The sequence below is a fragment of the Rattus norvegicus genome, chromosome 6, assembly GCF_021556685.1.
Source record: "Rattus norvegicus strain SHRSP/BbbUtx chromosome 6, alternate assembly SHRSP_T2T, whole genome shotgun sequence".
NCBI classification, from domain to species: Eukaryota; Metazoa; Chordata; class Mammalia; order Rodentia; family Muridae; genus Rattus; species Rattus norvegicus.
Window position 1 is genome coordinate 145,813,315 of NC_141539.1, and position 27,932 is coordinate 145,841,246.

General features: G+C 39.5%; 1 long non-coding RNA gene across 3 annotated transcripts; it reads left to right on the plus strand.

Annotated features, from left to right (window-relative positions):
- Nucleotides 1-244: 244 nt before the first annotated feature.
- LOC102550983 (uncharacterized) lies at nucleotides 245-26,955 on the plus strand. 3 transcript variants are annotated; one of them, XR_015622644.1, is made up of 4 exons: nucleotides 245-284; nucleotides 1,427-1,495; nucleotides 2,003-2,110; nucleotides 8,132-8,206. It is a non-coding gene; the product is annotated as an uncharacterized LOC102550983 (long non-coding RNA). The 3 variants fall into 3 exon arrangements; XR_015622642.1 differs by lacking the exon at nucleotides 8,132-8,206 and adding an exon at nucleotides 26,721-26,955 and having other exon boundaries at nucleotides 277-624; XR_015622643.1 differs by having other exon boundaries at nucleotides 277-624.
- Nucleotides 26,956-27,932: the final 977 nt, after the last annotated feature.

The window sequence follows — 27,932 nt, forward strand, 5'->3', positions numbered from 1 at the left end:
TTAATTCATACCTCTTAGTCCATATGTATATCTATTTGCATCATCATTTTCTAGTGATAGTTTTTCATGACTTTCTCTTCAAAGCTATTGTCCCCAAATGTGCATCATAGAGTTTTTGTGACTAATTCTAATAAGTCCTGGTTAGGGAGCTTTGGAATTTGTGAATCCTGAAGGCTGTGATAGAGTGTAGTAGTTTCCAAATCCATTTGAACAAAGAACCCTTATGATGAAGAGAATCCGCTGAAGCCAGTGTTCCATGTGGCCATGTTGGGAAGCTTTTCAGTGTTAGTAAAATGCTTTATTTTAAGGACTTTTCTTTTAGTTTACTGGGCAGCAATAAGACCAAATAATAAGACTTTCCTCAAGTAACACAGGTTCAAACATCCTCAGCTCCTTTCTCTCCTCCCCAGTCTCTGTTTTGGTTCTTTGTATTGAACCATGGCTTACCAATTTTTAACTTAGAGACATTTGCCCTAGGGATAAGATCTCTCTGAGGAGTAACCTCCAAACACAGAGGAGATCTACAGAATGTGCCCTTACCACTAAGATGAAGCTGCCATGTGTCCTGCTGTAGGATGAATGATGCCTCTGGTGTCATTTTTATGACCGGATAATGCTGCACAGGTGATTTCAGTGGGAACATGGTCTTATGCTTCAGTTCACTCTGATTCTGCTACGATGCCTGAGAGACAGGGTAGGATGTACTATGCTTACTGTTAGCAACTTATACTCCTTAGTGCCTTGGACTGATTGGTTTTAGTTCACATTACATACTCCTAAACCATTCTGGAGAAGAAAAAACCAACGTTTCAGGATTTGGGAGAACATATGTATGAAAGTGCTGAGGTGTGGGATTTTAGTAAACACATATGTACTAGTTTGCTAAGGCTTGCATAGCACAGTTCCACACATTGACAGGCTTTTAACCATAGAAATTCCCTTGTCTCCATTATGGAGACAGAAATTGGAAATCAAACTATTTGCTGTGTCTGTTTTTTTTCTTTTTCTTTTCTTTTCTTTTTTTTTGGAGCTGGGGACCAAACCCAGGGCCTTGCACTTGTGTTTTTTTTTCCTAAGGGCCTTCTTAGGTTTTTGATAATTGTCTTATTACTATATCTTTTCATGACTTACTCTTTCTGTGAATCTGTGTCCTAATTATCATGACAGATCTATATGATTATGCCCCCATCCTAATGACCTTAGTTGATATTAATCACTGCTTTAAAACAGGCATATCCATATCTGAGGTGCTGGAGATTAGGACTTATCACTAAATTTAAAATAGCCGGTATTTAGGTGTTTATATTTCTTGAGTCAAAATACACTAGGGACATTTAAAGAAAAGAACATATTTCAATTTTTCAGACCCCAAGATTATGTTCAATGGTGTTTAACATTCACCTTTCTTTTCCATCAATTTCTCTAGATTTTAACAGACTTGATGACCTACAGAAAGGTTAACTTTTGATTGTGTTATATTTAATATACAATCAAGGTAAGGGATTGTTTATATTCATGACTTAGAGTTTCTCATCTGTTTTCAAATCAGCATGTATATGCATCAATAATCTGTCTCATTGCACTAAGACCAATGTTAATGGTTGCATAGCCACCCTTGGCTGTGCTGAGAGATGAGGGAATCACTCTCCCAATACTCCTACAACTTTTTCTTTACTGACACTGATCCCATTGTTCACAGAATATGGACATGACCATTACTAAAGATTTACTTGTCACTGAAGAACTTGAGGAAATCAGATACAGGTCACAGAGTCTTGACCTTTGGTATAATGTTTCAGTCATTTATCAACCTTTTTATAATTGTTGTTGTTGTTTTTCCTTAACAATGAGTGGTTTTCTTTATATTGGCCTACTTTCTTTTGAAAACCTAGGTGTAAGCATGGATACAAAATTATTTTGAATTAGAATATGTTGGAAACATTTCTTGACTTCTAAAGTCATATATTCTACTTTATACTTGTTCTCTCTTATCATTCATCAGTGTACTTTACAGGATTTGGAGGATTTGGAGATGATAGAGCCAGTAAAAGAAATATAGATCTCTGAGTGACACAAAGGAATATGAGACATACAAGAAAGAAACCTCGTGGTAAGTCAGTGAGGCATTTATACTATAGAAATGCAGTTTCTTTATTTTGCCTCTAATTGTTCTTTTTTTTAATTTAGTGTTTTCTGTAAATTTACTAGAATTGTAGTTTTGGCAGTCTACCATATAAATACTCAGTGTCTGAGGCCTTTTTCATTTACAATAAATGTCTTATGTAAACATTTACATTTATTGCGGTCACTTAGATGGAACAAAGTCAAGAATAGTTACCTAGGGGAGGGGGTTGCAAGTTGCAATTTACTGTTGCCTATACTCTGTTTAGAAACCCTAGGTTCCTACTTTTGGATAAATTCTCATCCTTGTAATTCGAGTAAATTTTTAGTGATTGGTACTTTGGAATAGATAAGATTTGCCCTTGACTATGGATTTAGGCCATTTCAAAAATCACCATCAGAAAGAGAAAGTAAAACTCAATTGTATTATCCACATCTGCATAATGCAGATGGTTGAGTATCACTAAAAACAAAGTCTTTTCTCTTTTCCATTATCAAGATTTAAAAATGGCTTTAAACTTTTGTATTTTTTGGCTGGCTGTTGGAGAGGGCTATTTTGAGGAGGAAAGGGTTGTGATGATGTGGGTGTGTTTGTTTCCAGTACCATTGGCAGGTGATTGCTAGATACAGGCATCTGGGAATGGGGACACAAGTATGAGCCATTGTAAACAATTTGGGTTAAAGCAAATATGGTGGTGGAATATTCAGATTTAAGTGGAATCAACTCATTCAATGATATTTTCAAAGGCCAGCAGGACTGCAACCGCCTTGCTATGGTACTGTGAATCATAGGTATGGACTTCAGTGCTCCTTCATGGGACTCACAGATAGTGTGCACATACATAGAGCACAGAGAATGAACTATGCATTGTCTTCCTGTCCACAGCAGAGCACCCTGTGCTTTGTGAGTCAGTGTGTTCTCTCAAGACTGCATTGACTCCACACAGTGGCTTTTCTCCTGCTACTATCCACACTTTTCCCTACGCACAATTACTTCAAGATGCTTACATTGGGGATTCCCCCATTTATTCCCTCGTTCCTTTGGGTTTCAGTGCCCATTGACTTACCAAGTGACAAATTCATTATATCAGCCTGATTGCCACAAATGGCTAATCTTGAAAACCATTAGACTTTCTCTGAGTAAACTTTACATGCAAAAGGAGCCAGGCTGTCAAACCTCAGGGCCATTCTCAGTGACATACTTTCTCTAGCAAGGCTCCACCTCCAAAAGGTTCTATAATCTCTGTAAACACCACTACTAGCTGGAGAGAAAATGCTCAAACACATGGTCCTATGCGGGATATTTATTATATAAACCACAATAAAAACTTGAGCATATTGCATATATGCAATAATAAATTACATTAATTTTGTCCCTGAAATGAACTGAATAATTATCTTGACTTTTATATATTTAGATTGTTTCCTTAGGCAGTGTCAACAAATTTTATAATTTAAAAGGAAGAGGGCTTGGATGATATTTGAAGAAATAAGAATAAGAATTCCTGAGGCTGGAGAGAGCTCTGTGGGTCAAGGGCCTGCCTCACTAGTATGAGAACAAGAATTCAGATCCCAGAACTATTTTTAAAAAACCAAGCATGCTAATGTTTTTTATGATTCCAGCACTGGGGAGGCAGAGACAAAGACAGTCCCTAAGATTTGCTGGCTGGCCAGTTTAGCCAACCAGTGAGCTCTAGATTCAGTGAGAGAAGTCATTTCAAAAAATAAAGTGCAGAGCAATAGAAGACATCTGGCACTGACCTCTATCCTCTGCATGCATGCATACATGTACATTTCTGGCTTAGTTTGGGCTTTATTGCTGTGAAGAAACACCATGACCATGCCAACTCTTATAAAAGAAAACCTTTAATTGAGGCTGGCTTACAGATTCAGAAGTTTAGTTCATTATCGTTATGGTGGAAAGCATGGTAGCCTACAGGTAGACATGGTGCTAGAGAAAGAGCTGAGAGTTCTACATCTGGATCTGAAAGGAGCAAGCAGGGAACTATGCACCACCAAGGCCAGGCATAAGCATCAGACACCTCAAAGCCTGCTCCCACAGATACATACTTCCTCCAACAAGGCCATACCTACTCCCACAGGACCACACCTTCTAATAGTGCCAAGAATTCCAACAAATGAGTTTACAGGAGCCATTTCTATTCAAACCCCCACAAGTTGTATACCAACCCCTCAACCTCACATACACCCAGACAGACAGACATGTACAGAGAATTCCTTCTAAATGTTTCATATCCTAACTCCTTTCATTCCAAATCAGATTTTTTCAGTTGAATAAAATTGCTTCCATTGTATCAAGTACTCAACACCATTCAATATAATGTTTGGGGTGAAAAGTACAAGAAGTCACTTGAATTTAGCATCATTACACATCTTCTTATATACTATGTCTCAATTTTTATACTTCAGCTAGAAGCCTTTTGATAAATATTGTCAACTGTGTTTCATATGAGGACAGGACCACACCAGATTCTTTCCTGACCACATGATGTAAACTGTGCCTTCAGTTTCTCACTAGCACTGAAAGGCAACTATCTATGCTCAGTACTATACCACCAACATGGAGCCATCCAAGCAGCACTGAAAATTACCTTATTCTGTTGTTGGTAATCTGGGAGGTTAAAATGATCTCTCATTAGTCTGTCTGTTTTGTGATAATCAGTGGTAGGACTTTACAAACAGTTAGCTGATTTGTATAATGCACTTCTATTGCTAAAACATAATGCCGCCTCTGTTTTCTAGTTTTCTCTCTCAGTTCTGATCTATGTGCTCACCAGTGACTCACTTGTCACTTTCTGTTGTCATAACGATGGACATAATTACAAACTTCCCTAGGTGTCTAACAGGAAACACAGGATGCCTGCTACATTCAAGGAACAGAATGTCGAACTAACTTATTTGTAAAAGGGAAAGCAGTAAACAGTAGAATTTCTCTTCTATACTACGTTTTATTTCCACTTTTATTATCATTGTTAGGAGGTTTTGCTCGTTCTCAATTTGTTAAAAAAAAAAAAAACAACCCAACCATCTTAGAACCTTTATATAAGTGCATAATATTTGGAATTGGTGATTAGTTACAGCCCCAAAGCAAAATACTCTAAAATAGGCTTCCTCCTGAAACAAATGTTAATTTGCCTTTTCGAAACAAATGCTGTTTGCTGGTTATTGCTCAATTGTTGACAGAAAATATATTTTGTTTACATGAAGCCCTTTGGCCACTCAAAAGAAATGGATTTAGAAAATATCATTTAGCATCAAGCTTCTCTTAAGGTTAGGAGTAGCTATGGCTGCAAAAGAGCTCATTAGAAACTCATTATTCCCTGGGAGGGCAGGAAGCCCCAGCTGCAGGTCTTAGCACAGTTCAGGGTTGTGTGGCATACAAGGAAAATTACCATAACTCCACCCTCTATTTTACTTGGAGATGTACATTGGCCCTAAAATTTCTAAATGGAAATGCTTCATCTATTATGCGTTTTTCTTTAATTAATCCCCTTGGGGATAGTTACAGAATGAGCTAGAAAACTTTTTTGTAAATCAGGGCCTTTCATTCCAAATATTTTATTTCTTTTTAGTAAGGTTCAGGCCATACGTGGCACTGTAATTAGGTGGTGCAAATATACTTTGTTCTCACATGCTAATCAGGGCTTTTCAGAACTCTCAGGAGGCACGAAGAAGCCAACCAGCCTGCCCCAAGCCCTTTTTACTTGACTTTCTTTGCTCCTTGAAACGTAATGCTTTATCTAGGCTAACAATTTCTGCAGTGCCCTGATAAGGAGAAAGCTTTGGTTCATGGAGGGGAATGCTAAGGAAACCTCCTGTCTTCCTCCCCTCAGTGCTGCCTAAAACTCTCCAGATTCTCTTCTCTAAACAACCACAGTGTTTCAGGGTACACGCAAAGCATTTTCCATGGTAGTATATGTTTTTAATATGAAATGTTTTTGCTTGTTTGTGCTCCGGGGAAGATAGTCGAGATGGTTTCTCATTTATTTTTGCTGTTGTTATTGTTTAGAATAAGCATCGCTGGGCCAGAGTCCAGTCTTTAGAAACTTGCCAGTTAGCCTTTGATAACATTTTTCATAAGCTCTTTTGTAAATGGAAAAAGTATCACTTATCCTATCTACTTGATAGAATTTTAGTTGGGATGAAATAACATTCAGTAAAAATGTTCTACAGTCTGTAATATTAGGCAACTCAACACTGAAAATACATTGCTATGATTTAAACTAACAAAAACATAACTTTAGAAGACTTTCCTCTAGCTATTCATGACTACATAAATTTTGCTGTTTTGAAAATAGTTGCAAAATCATTTCTTTATTAATTTCGCTAAAAGATATATGCTGAATGGCTCGGTTGGTGAAATGTTTAGTGTCCAACCATGAGTTTAGATACCCAGCACACATGTAAAAAGTTTAGCATAGTGGTTCATGTGTTTAAAACCAACACTGGGGAAGCAGAGACAGGAGGATCTCTGGGGCTTCCTGGCTAGTGAGGCTGGCCAAAGCATCATGATCCATGCTCAGTGAGACATCCTATCTCCAAAAAAGTCAGGTGAAGAGTGATGGAAAAAAGATGGGTGAGCATACACTTCAACATGTACAAACATACACACAAATATATAAACACACATACACACATGCACTCTTACACATAAATACACATACACACAGGAAAGAGACAGTAAACAGATAGAAAAGAGAGATACACGGAAATTCTGTTAAAGGTGACTCCTAGGAACTTGTGATGTAGCTTAGCTGGTAGGGGGTTCAATACACACATACAGTCCCAGCACTAAGGTGATGGGAGCAGGAGGAGAGGACTTGAATATTCATGGTGACATGGAGAGAGTGAGGGCAACCTGATGTATACAATACCCTGTCTTAAAATAACAATAATTATTGACTATATATGATAATTTTGAGGGGGTTATGAAATCAATAATTTTTTATGGTGCTACCAATGTAGACAGGACAGAGCCTTTTTTTATGCCATTAGATTACTTTTAGATCTCTTTGACGAAGAATAAGAATTGTTCACAAAGTTTTATTTTGAACAAGACCAAAGCTATCTCATCCGTCCTCATGTTTAATAATTTCAGTCTGCACTGTGGGAAGGTGTGTAGCTGTCTGTCTGACCAAAGAGAAACCCCATTTATTATGATAACTGTGTCCCACCATCCAGCTGGTTCGTCGCCAGCTCTCCACCACTTAACGGAGGCTGAATTATACTAATAGTTTTGTGCACCGAACAGTGAGACTTTGAGTTCCTCACAATGATTCATGTGTAACAGCTGCAGCCCACACTCGTTAATAACATCTGACTTTCTGCAGAGCCACACAGCTTCCTTCCCTCGCAGCTTATCTTTTGAGAAAATGTCAACTTTCCAGTTTTCTGGATGAGCATGTGAACCTTAGTGAATCTTAGCCTTTAAGAAGCCATTATTCAGAGTAGATTGGGTTGTTAGGGAAATGAAAAGTACTGCTTTAAATGTCTTACTGAGATTCTCATTCAAAAAATTGTAATTTTCTAAGTTTTCAGAGAAATTATTCATGTCTTCATTTGTTTTGGTCTGGAATTACTTCTTAATTATGTCCTAAATAATTTAGAGTGGACTTCAATGATCTTATATATAATTATGAATACAGTTTATTTCAGTTTGTCCAAATGTCTTTATGCCATAAAACTTGTTGTAGAGAAAAGGACAATTGGTTCAAATCAAGAAGCAAGAAAGCCAAACTACAGACTCTTATTGGTATCTGTGTGTTCAAAATTAAAGTGGCAAAGCAACATTGATTCATATTATGGAGTAACATAAATCCTTGAACAAATGTTTAATATGTCTTTCATATAAACATTTCATCAGAACACTCTCAAATGTTGTAACAAACTCTCTCTCTCTCTGACTCTCTTCCTCTCCTGGCTTGACACGAAAAAAAATGTTGTAACAACAACAACAACAACAACAACCAACAACAACAACAAAACCCAGTTCAACATAGAAATGGAAGAAATGGAAATGTTTAATTACTCTTGAAGAAATAAAACACGAACCTGTGTTAATGGTTTCAAAGACCTCATTCATAACTTTTGACAGGTTATTGGACTTAGAAGAAAGTTTGAAAATGTCTTTCTGTTGGTTCTACTGGTTTTGGATGATGTCCCTATGCGTGGTCTTCTCTGCTGCAATGCACAAGTGAACTTGACCTGTGTTTCAACACTCACTGTGGTAGGGACATTATACCACCTTCTGGCTGCAGTCATATGTCTGTACATATGTGTTAGTATCACTGTTAGCTTTGGGGGGTGCTGTGTGATAAGTCTCCTAAATATCTGTTTTATTTCTCTCTTCTGAGGCTTTTAGTGCCGAGGTTAAGGCATAAACATTTCCCAGATGGTGCTTCCAGGTATAATTTGAATTCCTCTAAACTGATAGTCTTCTGAAAGACTTGGGCTCCAAACTAAGCCAGCAGAATAAAAATCTGAATTCTGTTTGTCTGCTGGTGGTGTAGGCAGCATGGATCTAAGCCCCTGGTTGCTGACTAAGTACCTTTCTCCGATGGCAGGTGCAGTATCTTCACATACAGTAGCAGTGTAGCAATTCTGGGGCAGGACATTGTTTGACTATTTCACCTAGAGTTTAGTCTACATTAATGTCCAAATCATCCATTAATGTTTAAGCCGTAGAACAGCCAGTGGTTCACAAGTACTTTGGTCTGCAATGGAATTTTAATGAATGAAAATTCTATTGAAGAGCATGTTGATTGCTTACTCATGATGAAGGGAACTCATGACATTTCATAAGGTTTTGGTTTGTCATTTGACTCACAATTTTTATTTAACCATTAGTAACAGATAAAAAATATTTCTGAAATGCCTTCTGGAGGCACAAATATTGGGAGACAAAGGAAAGTATGTTTATATTCTAATATTTTAACATAGAAAGTAAGCATTACAATTTTAAATTTAATTTAAATAACCAGACATTAGAAGAGCTAATGAGAGGAGTTCATGACACCAGTAATTCAGCAACAATACCTTCGAATAAGGTACAGTTCTATCATCTCTGTCATCCTTTTACATTTAGGCAACAATTCCTTTATAAAACCTTCTCTATCTCTTCCATGATTGATTCTGAAACCCCTAAAGACACAAACACACATGCACATGCACACGTGTGCACACAAGCACATACATACACACACAAAAAATCTCACAATATGCACATGCATACATACACACACACAAAAATCTCACAATATGCACATGCACACACACACACACACACTCTTCCATTCTCCCTTTCCCTCTCTCCCCCTCTGTGGTAGTTTGAATGAGAATGACCTCCATTGGTTCTTATATTTGAATACTTGGTGCAACTTTCCTACCTCCTCTTTGAATACCTGCAATAAAGAACCATGGTCATAACAATAGCCTCCACTTTCACCAGCAATTTTTTGCATTAGTTACTTCTGCCTCAGTGTCAATATGGCAAACAGCACCTTAAGGGAGGTATTCATCAGAGGGTTCTTCATTGTGGGGTGAAACCGTGGTGCTCACTCCACCAGGAGAATGTGGCAGAGATTCCTCATATGAAGGCTGGGGCAGTAAGAAAGGAACTTGACAACCAGAAATGGGTACTTTAAAATGATTTATCTTATTTTTAAAAGATTTATTTTTATTTTATGCGTGTGAGTGTTTTATCTGCACATGTGTATGTGTACCTCATGTGTGTCTGGTGCTTAGGCATCATAGACAGTTATAAGCCATGATGATGGTATTGGGAATCTGACTCTAGTCCTCTACAAGATCAGCAATTGCTCTTAAATGCTAAGCCATCTGACCATCTCCCTGTTTTATCAAAGTTTTTTTTTCTTTTTTTCTATTTTTCGGAGCTGCGGACTGAACCCAGGGCCTTGTGTTTGCTAGGCAAGCGCTCTACCACTGAGCTAAATCCCCAACCCTCTCCCTGTTTTTTGTATTAAAAATTTTGTTTCTGGTGTGTGTGTGTGTGTGTGTGTGTGTGTGTGTGTGTGTGTGTGTGTGTCATCTAGCTTTTTCTTACTAAAAATTTCCTTAGTTAAAACCTAGTACTTTTTTTGTACTGGGTCACTGGGAGGGTTAAAAGTCCCTCAAAATGCCTGCAATGTTTTAAGGCCTTGTTTTCAGTATCCAGCTTTCCCATAGTAGGGGTTGAGATAAAACAAAAATACACTGGTATCTTTCATTGAAAGTGCCTCAAGTTTTGGTGGTCTTGGAACCCAAAAAACTGATGAAAGAGATGAAGAAACTGGAAACTCGTTGGAGTCAGTCTCTTCCCACCACATACAAAGCTTGCTCCAGATTCTGCTGGGAAATCAACAAACTGGCTATCCCACCAAGGACCACATTGTCCCTGCCTGATATTCCAGTCCTGAGAAGGAAGCAAGGCATGACAGGGAGAAAAAGTCAGGTATGATGGCATGGGTCTGTCATACCACCCTTCAGGGAGCTGAAGCAGGAAGATTGCTGGAAGTTTAAGGACAATAGGGCCACAGAATGTGCTCCAGCCTAAAAATAACAAAGAAGGAAAGAAACAAACCCATAAAACAACAATAAAAAAAACCCATAAAAACACAGAAAACCACAAGAACCTACCATAGCACCAATAAACACCACAGTAGTTGGCTCGCTCCTTGTCAGTAAAAGGGCAGATCCTTGAATTCTCACCTGAGCAGTCTTCAGCTCCAGGTGGAGCTCCTTCAGCCTCTAGGCCCTTCATACAATAATTTGGGTAGTAAATCTGTTGTCCCAGACCCAAGACCTGGCTGCTCATCATGATTGGTGCACTGCTTCTAGCTAGTCTCCCGGCTGGAGGCTAACAGTGCATTATCATGTGGGTGGCAGGATAATGTTCTTGAGGGTCTTAGAGATGTAGCCTGGTACCAGAGGCCATCATGTCAGACTAGCAGGGCTATTGGTTGTGTCCTATCTGTAGCCTTTTTTCATACTGGAAGATGTCCAGAGTGATCTGATCCAAGTTCTATTGCTGCTTTTGATATGAGGACCACACTGCTCTAAAGCTTTTGTCTTTGTCATTCCTACCACTTCATGAAGAGACATTTAGACTCAAGTTAATGTTCAGTTTTTCAAACTGGTCATTAGCCTTGATCATGTCTATGGGATTTACATATTAGTTGACCACAGCCTTGATGAAGTTGGAAAGGGTCTTTTTATAAGAACTGGAGTCAGCTCTGTATGTATTGATGGATCTTGAATGTAGGGATCAGCTATATGTTCATAAATGTACATAGAATAAAATCATATTTCATTCTGCTGGAAGCTAGAGCCAGTAAAGAGGCCTCGGTCCAGTTTCAAAGCCTGACTTGCTTCTGTGTGTTCCATTTGGACAGGAGCTGGATCTTGATCTCAGTTGAGAGTGTCTGCAATGGACCATTGTTGAACTATGTGGAGTTCATGGCAGGTGACACCAATACAGGAGTGGACAGGGAAGAGATAGGTCAGGAGGCAGTCAGAAACAGATGTGTGGCTGGGTATAACTTTTAAAAGACTGTCCCTACTTTCTTATTCAGGTAGGTCCCATGTCATAAGGATTCCACATCTTCCTAAAATAGTGGCACCAACTGGGGCCAAGTGTTTGTGTACATGATGGGATGAGGAAATGTTTGACACTCGAATGATAAGCAAATAGAGACTGATGGAGCTTTCCCCAGAACTACCAAGTCAGCATCTGTGTAGTTGGCATCCAGAAGTCTAGATTTTAGTAATTCCATTAGGAAATCCTGATGCACAGTAAAACTTGAGAAACCATAATATACGGAACATTGTCAGAGCAGGTAAAATGTAAGCAGCAATGGAAAGAAAGCAACAACACCCAGTCAGTGTTCAGTTAAAACTCAGAGGTGGTATGGTGACGAAATGCAAATCTTTATCTCAGACTATCACATAAGGGAAACCTAATGTCTCAGAACACTAGACAACTAACACGTAACGTGGGATGAATTTTTGTAAAGATTAACCTCTTTACAAAAGAAAAAAAAAGAAAAGAAAGGAAAGGTCCATAATATGAGTGTTTAGGAATGAGGGAGAAGCATAGAGTCACTGTGGTAGCTTGAGAAGCATAGGGAAAGAGTCAAGACATCAAATGGTTAAAGAGATGAACAAAGTAGGAGATATAAAAACCATGCCTTTCTCATTTGGCTGTGGGTCAGCCATCACACAGTTGTCATGATAATACATTGCAAGGTTGCTCATGAACAAGAGATGAAACAAGCAAGCAAAGGAAGGAACAGTGAGAAGTTGAGCCTGAAGATGAATGTCTGGGGTTGTGTGTACCAGATATGACACAAGTTGCCTCTGAGAAACAGGACTGCAGTCTCTAATATTCTCTCCCAGTGGCCTAAAGAGAGGCTTGGGCATGTCTTGGTAGATGTATGCCTACAAAAGAAAAAAAATACATGAATTAACTAATAGTACAAAGATATTCTCATCACACAGATGCAAGTAATAGTGTCTAAAAATGATTTATCTTACCTGTCCTTTACAAGCAAAGATGAACAAATTTAATAAAATTAAAACATGGTTGTAACTGTCTTTTACGTACGATTGACATTCACATTAAGATAAGTGCATTAGATTTCTCAGAAGGTTATTTTCAGCGGTAGTACCATTTACATGTCCAGGTAGAGTATTATCTCCCCTTGACTCATTTGAAAAACTATTATATATAAAGAGACTTCAAGGCTCCAGGGCATGTAGGGCACAGTCCTTAAAGTCTTCAGAGGCAGCATGAGGGTCTTGGTCTGTGTTTCTCTGGTGCCTCCCAGGGAGTAGATTGAAAGGTTTCAAGGCATATGCTGTCCACAATGCTTGGGTGTTTCTCCTTTCCAGGTTCCTCTCTCATGTAAGCCTCTGTTTTGAGTCACTTCTGGGAGGCCTCTTGATTCCAGGATTCACTTTGGGCAAGCATCTCTCTACAGCTGTGGGTATAGTTATCTTCTGCCTAGTTCAGAGCCCAATGAACCCTTCTCCTGGAAGCGGCTCCTACTTCTTGGGGACCCCAAATTCTCTCTGCAGTTTTATCTGAAATATGTAGGGCTAAGAACTAGGATGAATTAATCTGAGAAGTGCATTTACCTCTCAAATGGGTTAGAAGACAGAGAGCATGAAGTCAGGGAGTGAAGACACTTGCTGTGACTTGAGCAACTCCAGTTGTGGTAGATACTGCTTCTGTTTTTAGTTGGACTAAACTGTAAACATTTCACTCCCCTTGGTATAGGTAGAATGTGTGGGAAAGGAAATAGAGTTGATGGAAGCAAAATAAGATAATTAATATTCATATCTGCAAAGCTTTTAGCATAGTGCCTTATAGAGCTCAATAAGTTAGCTAATTTGAGACATTAGAGAATCATTTTGAAGTGTGTTATAGCTTTCAAAATTCAAAATGTTTCTTCTCATTATAACACTATCTAAAAATGTATCAATATGTTATGGCTATAATAGAACCCCCAAGTTCCTGTGTTAAAACCTTAATTCCAATGAACAGTAATGAAATTTTGTTTGATCTTTAAGGGGTCATTAGATAGCTTTCCTGGTAATCAGTGAGTTCTCTTGTTCACTCTCCTGGGAGAGTTGCCACAGCAGTAAGTTGATAAACAGTAGGGAAACAGAGAGTTTAAATCATTTCACCTTCACCTTGAGTCAAGGTCTCCTGTTAGTGCCTCTTTTCATTCAAACTAACTTAGGTCTGAAGGGAAAGGAGCCTGAGAATCCAGTCTTCTGGGATCAGGTCTGCAGGAGAATAGCATATAGCAGATAGCTTGGATGCAACCCATATGCCTTATGGGCCTCAGTCACTGATCCTTCCAACAGCACCCTGCAGGATATGGCTTCCCCACTTCATATAGCCTCCTGTGTTCCTTCTTCTTGTAATTCACTAAGTTTCAGCCTCATTGGAGCTTCTGTTTTATGGAAAGAATTATGCTTGCTCCTATCTTGGTGCCTTCACACATACCTTGTCCTTCGTGTAATGAGTTTATGCTCAGATATTTATCTCCTTCAATTTTAGTAATCCCCTAACACAGCTTAAAAGACATTTCCTTGAAGCTGGAGAGCTGGCTTAGTGGTTAAGAGCAGTTGCTGTTCCTTCAGATGGGGTAGAGTTCTGTTTCCAGCACCCAAGTTCAGTAGTTCAAAATCTTCTAGCTTCAGGGAGTCTGAGGCCATCTTTTGACCTACACACACACACACACACACACACACACACACACACACACACACACCTGAGAAATACTAAAATGAAAAGTAGTTTCTGAAGGAAGTGTTACTAGACTTCCTGGATAGATTAGATCCCTGTGGAATGTTCTCCATTACAACACATGTTGCTGTAATTTAATACTTTTTCCTTTTCTAGTGCTAAAGTTCAGACCCCAGGCCTTGTACTTGCTAGGCAAGAACCTATCATTGAATTAAATCCCCAGCCCTCTAGTTACTTCTCCATAGAATATTGTATCCTTGGCTCTGAACATGAAGATTTTTATCTACTTTATCTGCCATGAATATCCTCTTTCTGTGCATATAAATACCAAAACACAGTAGACATCAATGGATCAAAGAATGAATAAATGGATAAGTATATTTTTGTGTTCTATCTAAGCATGCAAAATCTATTTTATATGACTACTTAACAGATAACAATATGGGAAAAAGTAATCCTTAATTGCTTTTCTTCCCTTGTGTATATTTCTGTAGTAAACACTACAGAAATGAATAGAGGAAGAGGGAGAGAGGTAGAGTGGAAGGGAGAGGAGTGGGGTTGATATCAGGAAAGCAGGATCTAGAAACAAAATATATTCTTCAAATGCATTGAAATGTTGGTTGTATTTGCTCATATTTGCCATTTCAACACTTGGAGTGTAAGGCAGGAAGAATGTCATGGGTTCAAGGATAGCCTGGCTTCCTTATTGAAGTCCAGGGATGTCTAGGCTACAATATTAGATGCTATTTCTGAAAAAAACCAAAAAAAAACAAAAACAAACAAACAAAAAAAATCCAGAAGCAGAGCAACTCCCCACCTCCCACAAAAAAATACACACTCAGTGCTAACGGAGGCACAAACTGGTGATGGAGCTTCACACTTCCTGTGGTTTTCAGCATTGCAGCTAGTGCATGACCTTTGGGGACACTTCAGACAAACAATAATGTGTTTACCTGGTCATTCAACTAGTCAATAAATCTTTATCAACCATTTTTGTGTGTGTGTGACAGTTACTAACTACAAAGATACAGCCTTTTCTACAGAATATTGTCAAGTGAATACTCTGTCTTTCTCCCCGCAAGTAGAAGGACGAATAGTATCTTACTTTATTTTTTTTTTGTATCTTACTTTAAATATAAGACATTTTTAGGTTCACAATTGTCTAAAAAAATGACAAGATTTTCATAAGAAAAATATGTAGGCCACTTACAGTTGTCCAACCAATTTTTTATTGTTAGTTGAAGAAAAGACTGTTTTAAGAGGTTCTTTTTCGGGGGGGGGGTGGCTACAGAGATAGCTAGAGGCTCACACTTATAAAGAATGTTTCTTTATATATCAACATTTCATTTAAATTTCATATAATGTGTTCACAACTAGTCTGTTAACTTTTCAAATCAGCTTAGAAATCACAAGTAAGATATAATGAATAAGCATTTTATAGAAATATTTTTTCTAGGTATTCTGTGGCATAGGTGCTACTAAACAATGAAAATATTGATTGAAGCACAAGAGAGGCAATGAATTACTTCCCTGAGACATGTTTGGAAAAAAAAACCCTCCTTTCGTACAGAGACAGGCTTACAAAAAGCATATAGAATTAAGTATACACACAAGTGTGAATTGACAAGATGTCCCAGAATGTTTATAGAAATAACTACTTGGCTCATGTTGCTTAAGGACTTAATTATCTCTCTTGAAGACTGTGCCTAAAAATACTTAAACTGTCTCTCTATAATCATTTGCCTGTCACACCACAGACTAAATCTTATAGCATGCAAACTTAGATCTGTGGCATTGTTCTGGATGTACCCCAGTTTTTTTCCTAAGAGTCTTTTCCTAAATGAGTGTTTCAAGATTCTTCTGTTAGCCAGAACCCTGATTTCAATAAAGTCCAACAAAAATCTAATTATGCTTTCTAGTTAGTTCAAAGTTGCTTATGATTTTTCAGTGTTTAGTTTGTAGCTTCAAATTCACTCTGTAAGTGTAAATCATAAACCAAAGAGCTGGAAGAAACCCTGTAGGGGCATTTGCTGGCTTACTACCCCAGACATGCATGAACCTGACTTACTAAATTGAGTTTTGGATCTTGTAGAGCCTTGCTGGGCCATGTTTAGTTCTCCTTACAGTGAATATGCTCTTCTTTCTTAGAAGTTTAACCTACTTTATTTCCCTTCCTGTCCCCTAAGCCCAGTAACACCTTTTCAGTTTTTTTTGACCTGCATTCACTTCGTAGGTTATTACTCGTCATCAGCTTGAAAGAACTCCGCTCTTCCATGAAAGAATAAAGAAAGAGGAAAACTCCCAAACTACTTTAGCCTCTTCTTGCAGAACTCAGAATTCTTTTTGTCTCTCCCTGATTTACACTGCCAAAGAGACCTTGAAGACAGTCACAGCTAAGAAGAACAGATTTCCTAATATTTATCTGGAAAATGTCTGTTGAGAATTCCTTCTATTCTGAGTCTGTGTTCTGCAGTTAAGAGGTAACATTGAATGGGAGGAACTCTTTTTCCTAAAGGAGCTACCTGACATGGCTGGGAGACAGAACTGCAAGCAGATGATGCCTAAGGAAGTATGATATTAAATGGTCAGAAAGTCCATCTTTCCCACCCTGGAAACGAGCCTGTCCTTGTTTCAATTCTATTGCTCTGGTGAAATATTCTAACAAAAGCAACTTAGGAAAATGTCTATTTGTTTTAGCTTACAGTTTCAGATTATATATAATCCATCATTGTGGAGAAGCCATAGTTGCAGGGGCTTGAAACAGCTGATTGTGTTGCATCTATAACCAAGAAATAGCGAAGAACACATTAATGTAGGTGTGCTTGTGCTCAGTTTGTTTTCTCTGTGCTTGCAAAGTTCAGGATCCAGTGCCTAAGAAATGGCAGCACCCACAGTGGAAGGGTCTTCCCACCTCCATTAACCTAGTCAAGACAATCCTCTAAATACCTGTCTAGGCCAACCAGATCTAGATAATCCTTCTCACCACACTCTTCCCAGATGATCTTAGATTGTGTGTCAAGCTGACCATTAAAATTAGCCATCCCTGGGCCTTTTCAGATAGCGTAGGAGAAGGACTACAGGGGCTACAAATGAGCAAGGTCATGTCACACACCAAGTCAGCTCACCATTCTCCCATACACACCTTATCTGGAAGTGTCCTTGGGACTTTTCAGCAATCTACTGGAACCAGACATACAGAAAGTATAGTCTCTTAGTTTGGTTTAATGATGTCAGGTGTCTTTGGAAGTATTTCCTCATGGCACACCTGGACTACCTCATGAGGGGCCTCAGAGCAAGCTCTGCTCTCACTAGGTGAACTGTAACCTTTAACAGTTCCAGATTGTTGCTCTGTCTTCGATAAATCCATTGCCTGCATACTCCCCTTCTCCCCTTCTTTTTTTTTTTTTTTTTTTTTTTTTTTCGGAGCTGGGGACCGAACCCAGGGCCTTGCGCTCGCTAGGCAAATGCTCTACCGCTGAGCTAAATCCCCAACCCCCCCTTCTCCCCTTCTTTCTCCTTTCCCTTATTTGTTCCCTAAAACATAGCTGTAAGCACATGTTAGAATCTCATACGATGAAACATTTTTTTTTCTTGTTACCATTTTCCAGTTGATTTAAGACTCCATTGCAATTAGTTAGAGAACAGGGTACGGTGTCCATCTTGAAAATCTGTTAGAAGTCTTATTCATCTGTTTCCTGATGCTAGTGGCACAACCACCAATTAAGTAAGTTGTGAAGTAACTTATTTTGGCTCACAGTTGGGGTTAAAAGGCAAGGAACAATGCGTGGGAATGTTCTTCCTGGCAGGATCCAAAGATATGCATGGTATCTCATGGCAAGAATCAAGGGTGTGCATGTGTATATGTCTCTCTGTCCTTTCTCTCCCAATAAAGCTACCAGGGCTCAGTCATGGGGCCTTTTCTCTAATAACTGTTTCTACTCGCAAAGTTCCCTCATTTAAATACCAGTCAGATTAAAGTTTCTGTAGTTTAGTACCTCACGATGGGAATAAACTTCAATATTAGAAGATCTGGGTACCCGGCCCGCAGCAGCTCTCTGCCCCCAGACGCTGTGAGAGAGAGACCCAACCGCCTGGTCAGGTGGGCACTCCTGAGGCTGCAGAGCAGAAGACACCACCAACACTGCTCACCCCTGCCCACATCCCTGGCCCAAGAGGAAACTGTATAAGGCCTCTGGGCTCCCGTAGGGGAGGGCCCAGGAGCGGCAGGACCCCTGTGCCTGAGACACCACCAGAACCTGAAGGAAACAGACCGGATAAACAGTTCTCTGCACCCAAATCCCATGGGAGGGAGAGCTGAACCTTCAGAGAGGCAGACAAGCCTGGGAAACCAGAAGAGACTGCTCTCTGCACACACATCTCGGACGCCAGAGGAAAAAGCCAAAGACCATCTGGAACCCTGGTGCACTGAAGCTCCCGGAAGGGGCAGCACAGGTCTTCCTGGTTGCTGCCGCTGCAGAGAGCCCGTAGGCAGCACCCCACGAGCGAACTTGAGCCTCGGGACCACAGGTAAGACCATTCTTTCTGCTGCAAGAAAGCTGCCTGGTGAACTCAAGACACAGGCCCACAGGAACAGCTGAAGACCTGTAGAGAGGAAAAACTACACACCCGAAAGCAGAACACTCTGTCCCCATAACTGACTGAAAGAGAGGAAAACAGGTCTACAGCACTCCTGACACACAGGCTTATAGGACAGTCTAGCCACTGTCAGAAATAGCAGAACAAAGTAACACTAGAGATAATCTGATGGCGAGAGGCAAGCGCAGGAACCCAAGCAACAGAAACCAAGACTACATGGCACCATCGGAGCCCAATTCTCCCATCAAAACAAACATGGAATATCCAAACACACCAGAAAAGCAAGAACTAGTTTCAAAATCATTTTTGATCATGATGCTGGAGGATTTCAAGAAAGACGTGAAGAACTCCCTTAGAGAACAAGTAGAAGCCTACAGAGAGGAATCGCAAAAATGCCTGAAAGAATTCCAGGAAAACATAAATAAACAAGTAGAAGCCCATAGAGAGGAGACACAAAAATCCCTGAAAGAATTCCAGGAAAACACAATCAAACAGTTGAAGGAATTAAAAATGGAAATAGAAGCAATCAAGAAAGAACACATGGAAACAACCCTGGATATAGAAAACCAAAAGAAGAGACAAGGAGCTGTAGATACAAGCTTCACCAACATAATACAAGAGACGGAAGAGAGAATCTCAGGAGCAGAAGATTCCATAGAAATCATTGACTCAACTGTCAAAGATAATGTAAAGCGGAAAAAGCTACTGGTCCAAAACATACAGGAAATCCAGGACTCAATGAGAAGATCAAACCTAAGGATAATAGGTATAGAAGAGAGTGAAGACTCCCAGCTCAAAGGACCAGTAAATATCTTCAACAAAATCATAGAAGAAAACTTCCCTAACCTAAAAAAAGAGATACCCATAGACATACAAGAAGCCTACAGAACTCCAAATAGATTGGACCAGAAAAGAAACACCTCCCGTCACATAATTGTCAAAACACCAAACGCACAAAATAAAGAAAGAATATTAAAAGCAGTAAGGGAAAAAGGTCAAGTAACATATAAAGGGAGACCTATCAGAATCACACCAGACTTCTCGCCAGAAACTATGAAGGCCAGAAGATCCTGGACTGAGGTCATACAGACCCTAAGAGAACACAACTGCCAGCCCAGGTTACTGTATCCAGCAAAACTCTCAATTAATATAGATGGAGAAGCCAAGATATTCCATGACAAACCCAAATTTACACAATATCTTTCTACAAACCCAGCACTACAAAGGATAATAAATGGTAAAGCCCAACATAAGGAGGCAAGCTATACCCTACAAGAAGCAAGAAACTAATCGTCTTGGCAACAAAACAAAGAGAATGAAAGCACACAAACATAACCTCACATCCAAATATGAATATAACGAGAAGCAATAATCACTATTCCTTAATATCTCTCAATATCAATGGCCTCAACTCCCCAATAAAAAGACATAGATTAACAAACTGGATACGCAACGAGGACCCTGCATTCTGCTGCCTACAGGAAACACACCTCAGAGACAAAGACAGACACTACCTCAGAGTGAAAGGCTGGAAAACAACTTTCCAAGCAAATGGTCAGAAGAAGCAAGCTGGAGTAGCCATTCTAATATCAAATAAAATCAATTTCCAACTAAAAGTCATCAAAAAAGATAAGGAAGGACACTTCATATTCATCAAAGGAAAAATCCACCAAGATGAACTCTCAATCCTAAATATCTATGCCCCAAGTACAAGGGCACCTACATATGTAAAAGAAACCTTACTAAAGCTCAAAACACACATTGCACCTCACACAATAATAGTGGGAGATTTCAACACACCACTCTCATCAATGGACAGATCATGGAAACAGAAATTAAACAGTGATGTCGACAGACTAAGAGAAGTCATGAGCCAAATGGACTTAATGGATATTTATAGAACATTCTATCCTAAAGCAAAAGGATATACCTTCTTCTCAGCTCCTCATGGTACTTTCTCCAAAATTGACCATATAATTGGTCAAAAAACGGGCCTCAACAGGTACAGAAAGATAGAAATAATCCCATGCGTGCTATCGGACCACCACGGCCTAAAACTGGTCTTCAATAACAATAAGGGAAGAATGCCCACATATACGTGGAAATTGAACAATGCTCTACTCAATGATAACCTGGTCAAGGAAGAAATAAAGAAAGAAATTAAAAACTTTTTAGAATTTAATGAAAATGAAGATACAACAAACCCAAACTTATGGGACACAATGAAAGCTGTGCTAAGAGGAAAACTCATAGCGCTGAGTGCCTGCAGAAAGAAACAGGAAAGAGCATATGTCAGCAGCTTGACAGCACACCTAAAAGCTCTAGAACAAAAAGAAGCAAATACACCCAGGAGGAGTAGAAGGCAGGAAATAATCAAACTCAGAGCTGAAATCAACCAAGTAGAAACAAAAAGGACCATAGAAAGAATCAACAGAACCAAAAGTTGGTTCTTTGAGAAAATCAACAAGATAGATAAACCCTTAGCCAGACTAACGAGAGGACACAGAGAGTGCGTCCAAATTAACAAAATCAAAATGAAAAGGGAGACATAACTACAGATTCAGAGGAAATTCAAAAAAATCATCAGATCTTACTATAAAAACCTATATTCAACAAAACTTGAAAATCTTCAGGAAATGGACAATTTCCTAGACAGATACCAGGTATTGAAGTTAAATCAGGAACAGATAAACCAGTTAAACAACCCCATAACTCCTAAGGAAATAGAAGCAGTCATTAAAGGTCTCCCAACCAAAAAGAGCCCAGGTCCAGACGGGTTTAGTGCAGAATTCTATCAAACCTTCATAGAAGACCTCATACCAATACTATCCAAACTATTCCACAAAATTGAAACAGATGGAGCCCTACCGAATTCCTTCTACGAAGCCACAATTACTCTTATACCTAAACCACACAAAGACCCAACAAAGAAAGAGAACTTCAGACCAATTTCCCTTATGAATATCGACGCAAAAATACTCAATAAAATTCTGGCAAACCGAATTCAAGAGCACATCAAAACAATTATCCACCATGATCAAGTAGGCTTCATCCCAGGTATGCAGGGATGGTTTAATATACGGAAAACCATCAACGTGATCCGTTATACAAACTGAAAGAACAGAACCACATGATCATTTCATTAGATGCTGAGAAAGCATTTGACAAAATTCAACACCCCTTCATGATAAAAGTCCTGGAAAGAATAGGAATTCAAAGCCCATACCCGAACATAGTAAAAGCTATATACAGCAAACCAGTTGCTAACATTAAACTAAATGGAGAGAAACTTGAAGCAATCCCACTAAAATCAGGGACTAGACAAGGCTGCCCACCCTCTCCCTACTTATTCAATATAGTTCTTGAAGTTCTAGCCAGAGCAATCAGACAACAAAAGGAGATCAAGGGGATACAGATCGGAAAAGAAGAGGTCAAAATATCACTATTTGCAGATGATATGATAGTATATTTAAGTGATCCCAAAAGTTCCAACAGAGAACTACTAAAGCTGATAAACAACTTCAGCAAAGTGGCTAGGTATAAAATTAACTCAAATAAATCACTTGTCTTCCTCTTTACAAAAGAGAAACAAGCCGAGAAAGAAATTAGGGAAACGACACCCTTCATAATAGACCCAAATAATATAAAGTACCTCGGTGTGACTTTAACCAAGCAAGTAAAAGATCTGTACAATAAGAACTTCAAGACACTGAGGAAAGAAATTGAAGAAGACCTCAGAAGATGGAAAGATCTCCCATGCTCATGGATTGGCAGGATTAATATGGTAAAAATGGCCATTTTACCAAAAGCAATCTACAGATTCAATGCAATCCCCATCAAAATACCAATCCAATTCTTCAAAGAGTTAGACAGAACAATTTGCAAATTCATCTGGAATAACAAAAAACCCAGGATAGCTAAAGCTATCCTCAACAATAAAAGGACTTCAGGGGGAATCACTATCCCTGAACTCAAGCAGTATTACAGAGCAATAGTGATAAAAACTGCATGGTATTGGTACAGAGACAGACAGATAGACCAATGGAATAGAATTGAAGACCCAGAAATGAACCCACACACCTATGGTCACTTGATTTTTGACAAAGGAGCCAAAACCATCCAATGGAAAAAAGATAGCATTTTCAGCAAATGGTGCTGGTTCAACTGGAGGGCAACATGTAGAAGAATGCAGATCGATCCATGCTTATCACCCTGTACAAAGCTTAAGTCCAAGTGGATCAAGGACCTCCACATCAAACCAGACACACTCAAACTAATAGAAGAAAAACTAGGGAAGCATCTGGAACACATGGGCACTGGAAAAAATTTCCTGAACAAAACACCAATGGCTTATGCTCTAAGATCAAGAATCGACAAATGGGATCTCATAAAACTGCAAAGCTTCTGTAAGGCAAAGGACACTGTGGTTAGGACAAAACGGCAACCAACAGATTGGGAAAAGATCTTTACCAATCCTACAACAGATAGAGGCCTTATATCCAAAATATACAAAGAACTCAAGAAGTTAGACCGCAGGGAAACAAATAACCCTATTAAAAAATGGGGTTCAGAGCTAAACAAAGAATTCACAGCTGAGGAATGCCGAATGGCTGAGAAACACCTAAAGAATGTTCAACATCTTTAGTCATAAGGGAAATGCAAATCAAAACAACCCTGAGATTTCACCTCACACCAGTGAGAATGGCTAAGATAAAAAACTCAGGTGACAGCAGATGCTGGCGAGGATGTGGAGAAAGAGGAACACTCCTCCATTGTTGGTGGGATTGCAGACTGGTACAACCATTCTGGAAATCAGTCTGGAGGTTCCTCAGAAAATTGGACATTGAACTGCCTGATGATCCAGATATACCTCTCTTGGGCATATACCCAAAAGATGCCTCAACATATAAAAGAGACACGTGCTCCACTATGTTCATCGCAGCCTTATTTATAATAGCCAGAAAATGGAAAGAACCCAGATGCTCTTCAACAGAGGAATGGATACAGAAAATGTGGTACATCTACACAATGGAATATTACTCAGCTATCAAAAACAACGAGTTTATGAAATTCGTAGGCAAATGGTTGGAACTGGAAAATATCATCCTGAGTGAGCTAACCCAATCACAGAAAGACATACATGGTATGCACTCATTGATAAGTGGCTATTAGCCCAAATGCTTGAATTACCCTAGATCCCTAGAACAAACGAAACTCAAGACGGATGATCAAAATGTGAATGCTTCACTCCTTCTTTAAATGAGGAAAAAGAATACCCTTGGCAGGGAAGGGAGAGGCAAAGATTAAAACAGAGACCGAAGGAACACCCATTCAGAGCCTGCCCCACATGTGGCCCATACATATACAGCCACCCAATTAGACAAGATGGATGAAGCAAAGAAGTGCAGACCGACAGGAGCCGGATGTAGATCGCTCCTGAGAGACACAGCCAGAATACAGCAAATACAGAGGCGAATGCCAGCAGCAAACCACTGAACTGAGAATAGGTCCCCCGTTGAAGGAATCAGAGAAAGAACTGGAAGAGCTTGAAGGGGCTCGAGACCCCAAAAATACAACAATGCCAAGCAACCAGAGCTTCCAGGGACTAAGCCACTACCTAAATACTATACATGGACTGACCCTGGACTCTGACCCCATAGGTAGCAATGAATATCCTAGTAAGAGCACCAGTGGAAGGGGAAGCCCTGGGTCCTGCTAAGACTGAACCCCCAGTGAACTAGACTATGGGGGGAGGGCGGCAATGGGGGGAGGGTTGGGTGGGGAACACCCATAAGGAAGGGGAGGGGGGAGGGGGATGTTTGCCCGGAAACCGGGAAAGGGAATAACACTTGAAATGTATATAAGAAATACTCAAGTTAATAAAAAAAAAAAAAGAAATGGAAAAAAAGAAAAAAAATAAAGAAGATCTGGGTACATAGAAGCTACACTCAAACCTATTTCCTATGGTAAAGGCATAGGAAATAGTCTGTAAGGGTAATGTGTAGCTGGAGAAGAAATGCTTTATTTACTTGCTAAACTAAGAAATTGGTAAGACCCATTGGGCCGGCTTCCTTTATTTGTTTCTGCGTATATTCAACATCTCCATTTAATCCCTATTTTCTTGTCTGTCTTTTGATTGACTGTTTACAGAAAGACTTTTTTTTTAAAATCACATAATAATAATAATAGTAATAATAACAACAACAACAGTGAGTTTGTCAGTGTTTTACTTGTGCTTCTGACAGTTTTACTACTCACAAAAGACAATCGCTATATTTTCTTTTCAAATTTTAAGTTTAATTTTGTAGTAACATTTGCTGGCCCTTTAATAGAACAACTCTACTTCATTGCTCAGTACTTGTCAGTGTGTTTTCCAATACTTTTGGCTTCCAGATCTTTCACTTTCTAATAAAATATAATGATGATGATGATGATGATGATGATGATGATGATGATGATGATGATAAGGTATATATCTTACATGAAAAATTCAAGCACACTTTAATATATCATCACACGACAGTGTTGCTTTTGTTGAGGGATTAATTTGTGTCTGTAGTGTACAGAAATACCTTTTGGTTATTTCATCATTTTTGTTTGCTTTCCACTTCTTGTTTTTTTCTGTTTCTCTTTAACTCTTTCTTGCTATTACTGTTTTTTTCAAAGAAAACCTTTTTATTGATTCTTTGTGAATTTCACATCATGTACCCCAAGCCCACTCATCTCCCTGTCCCTTTATATCTGCCCTTATAACTGCCTCATCCCCAAAGAAAGTAAAATAAGATAGAATAAAAATATCTTGTCGACGAAACTGTACAGTGTCACAGTGTGTCACATCTCTACTTGTAAATGTTACAGCAATGAGTCATTGGTCTGTTTTGAGGTTTCTGTCTTCTCCTACACTATCTATACTGGATCCTGACTGGAACTCCTCTCTGATGCCATGCTGTTTTTCTGTTATTTGGATCTTTAGGACAATCCCTTTCATGCACTCCAGCAGATCACAGATGGGGTAGTTGTTGGGGTGGGCCATTCAAGTCCTGGATCTGGATCTGGGAGGTAGCTGAGTCAATTATCCCAGCAGCTCTTCTGCACCCATGCCACCAGGGCAAGCACTCCAGGACTGATCCAGCTACCACAGCTGGCAAGGGGAAGGATAATCTCTCCTGCTTTCATGTTCCCTGACCAGCTCACCCACACTCCTGCCACCAGGATCAGCTCTTCTGTGCTGCCCAGGCAAAGTACAGGGCTCACTCTTCTAAATATGGTGGCCAGTGAAGGGCAGGGCCAGCTCAGCACAATACCTCAGATGGCAGACAATACTAGGGACACCTGCACAGCCTTTGGTGGTAACATGGGCCTGGGACATCAACACAGATCCCAGCTGCCATAGGATCATATACCCAGATGTGGCCCCCAGCAGCAGCATGGTCCTAGATGTCTCTGGTGGTAGTGCAGACCATTCAGCTCAGCATGTACCCCCAAGGCAGCACAGCCCTCAGATACCCATACAGTCTCCAGTGGCAACCAAGACCACGGATATCACTTGGCCTTTGGTGGTAACTACGGCATTGCTTTCTGTTCCATCACACCGCCCAGGAACTCCATTTTTCCAATACTTCAGCACACATTCGTCCATTGTCCATTGTAGTGGCACCCAGGGTAGGAGCTTGGGTGTATTTCTTCCTGCTATTACTGTTTTTAACTTTAACGATTTCTTTCTCACCAGAAATTTTAAAACTTGGACTGGCAAAATGGACCAGCGAATGTGGGCTCTTTCCTCCGTAAGCATGACAATTGATCTAAGTTTGATCCTCAGAGTCAACTGTGCAAGAAGAGAATCAGCTCCACAAAGTCGTCCTTGACCTCCACATGTGCACTGCAGAGCAAAAACCCCCTATCTCCTAGTAGTAAATAAAACAAGATAATAAATAAAAAATACCAAGCTTTAAAGCTTTTTGGGTAATTTTACTGTTTTTTGATGAGTTTTGAAATCATAGTTGCTCTTCTTAATCATAATTATGCATTTCAAACTTTCTAGATAAGTATTAGGTTTTATCTCTTATATATTTACTTTACACTAGTTCCTACCCTAGCTGCTTATGTGCTGACCTAATCTATCTCTTATTTTTCATAGGATTCTTTTTATGAAATACATTGAGTATAATTCTTCAGATGTATCCTCTATTTAATTTTTTTCACAGATTTAATTTTCCTCTTCCATACCTGACTATGTCAATGAACTCTGCTAATTGTATTCTCTACTAGCGATTTTTCAGAAACAGGTCAGAAAGTTCAGATAGTGTGGTAAGAATTGTTATAAGGATTTCTAATTGCACATGAGGTTGATATGGTGGTTATGAGTACTTGGGAGAGACAATTTGTTGTCTTACTGCAAACCTAGGCACTCCTATCCTCTTGGGTAGCCAGGCTGAACACAGGCAAGATTCCCTTTGCCTTCTCACTGTGGGCCTCAGACATCACTGCTTCTTTATTTTTCTGTGGTTGGTAAAGAATTCTATGAAGTTTCTGACTTTGAGCAATCACTGAGCATTATCTCCCATCTATCTCTGCTTCTCTGCTTACTGTGCTGTTATTAGAGGAAGTCCAGGTGTCCTGGACTGGGCAGAAGGAATACATAAGAGTAGAAACACAAACAAAACAAAACAAAACTCCTCCTGGTCAAGAGAATAGAATCTTTGGCCTGAGTGTAGAGTTCTATCCAGCTAGACAAGGTCAACCTCCTGGCCAAAGGGCCAATTTCTGGCCAAGAATCCACCCTAGAAAGGCAGCTTCACCTTAAGCATGCTCAGGAGATAGGGAGAATAGATTTTCCTTTAATGAGATACTATACTTTCCCCTCCCAGATTCTCACCCTGAATGCTGTAGTTGGCAGGCCGCAGCCACACAGCTTCATAAGTCACCATAATTTCCTGAATTA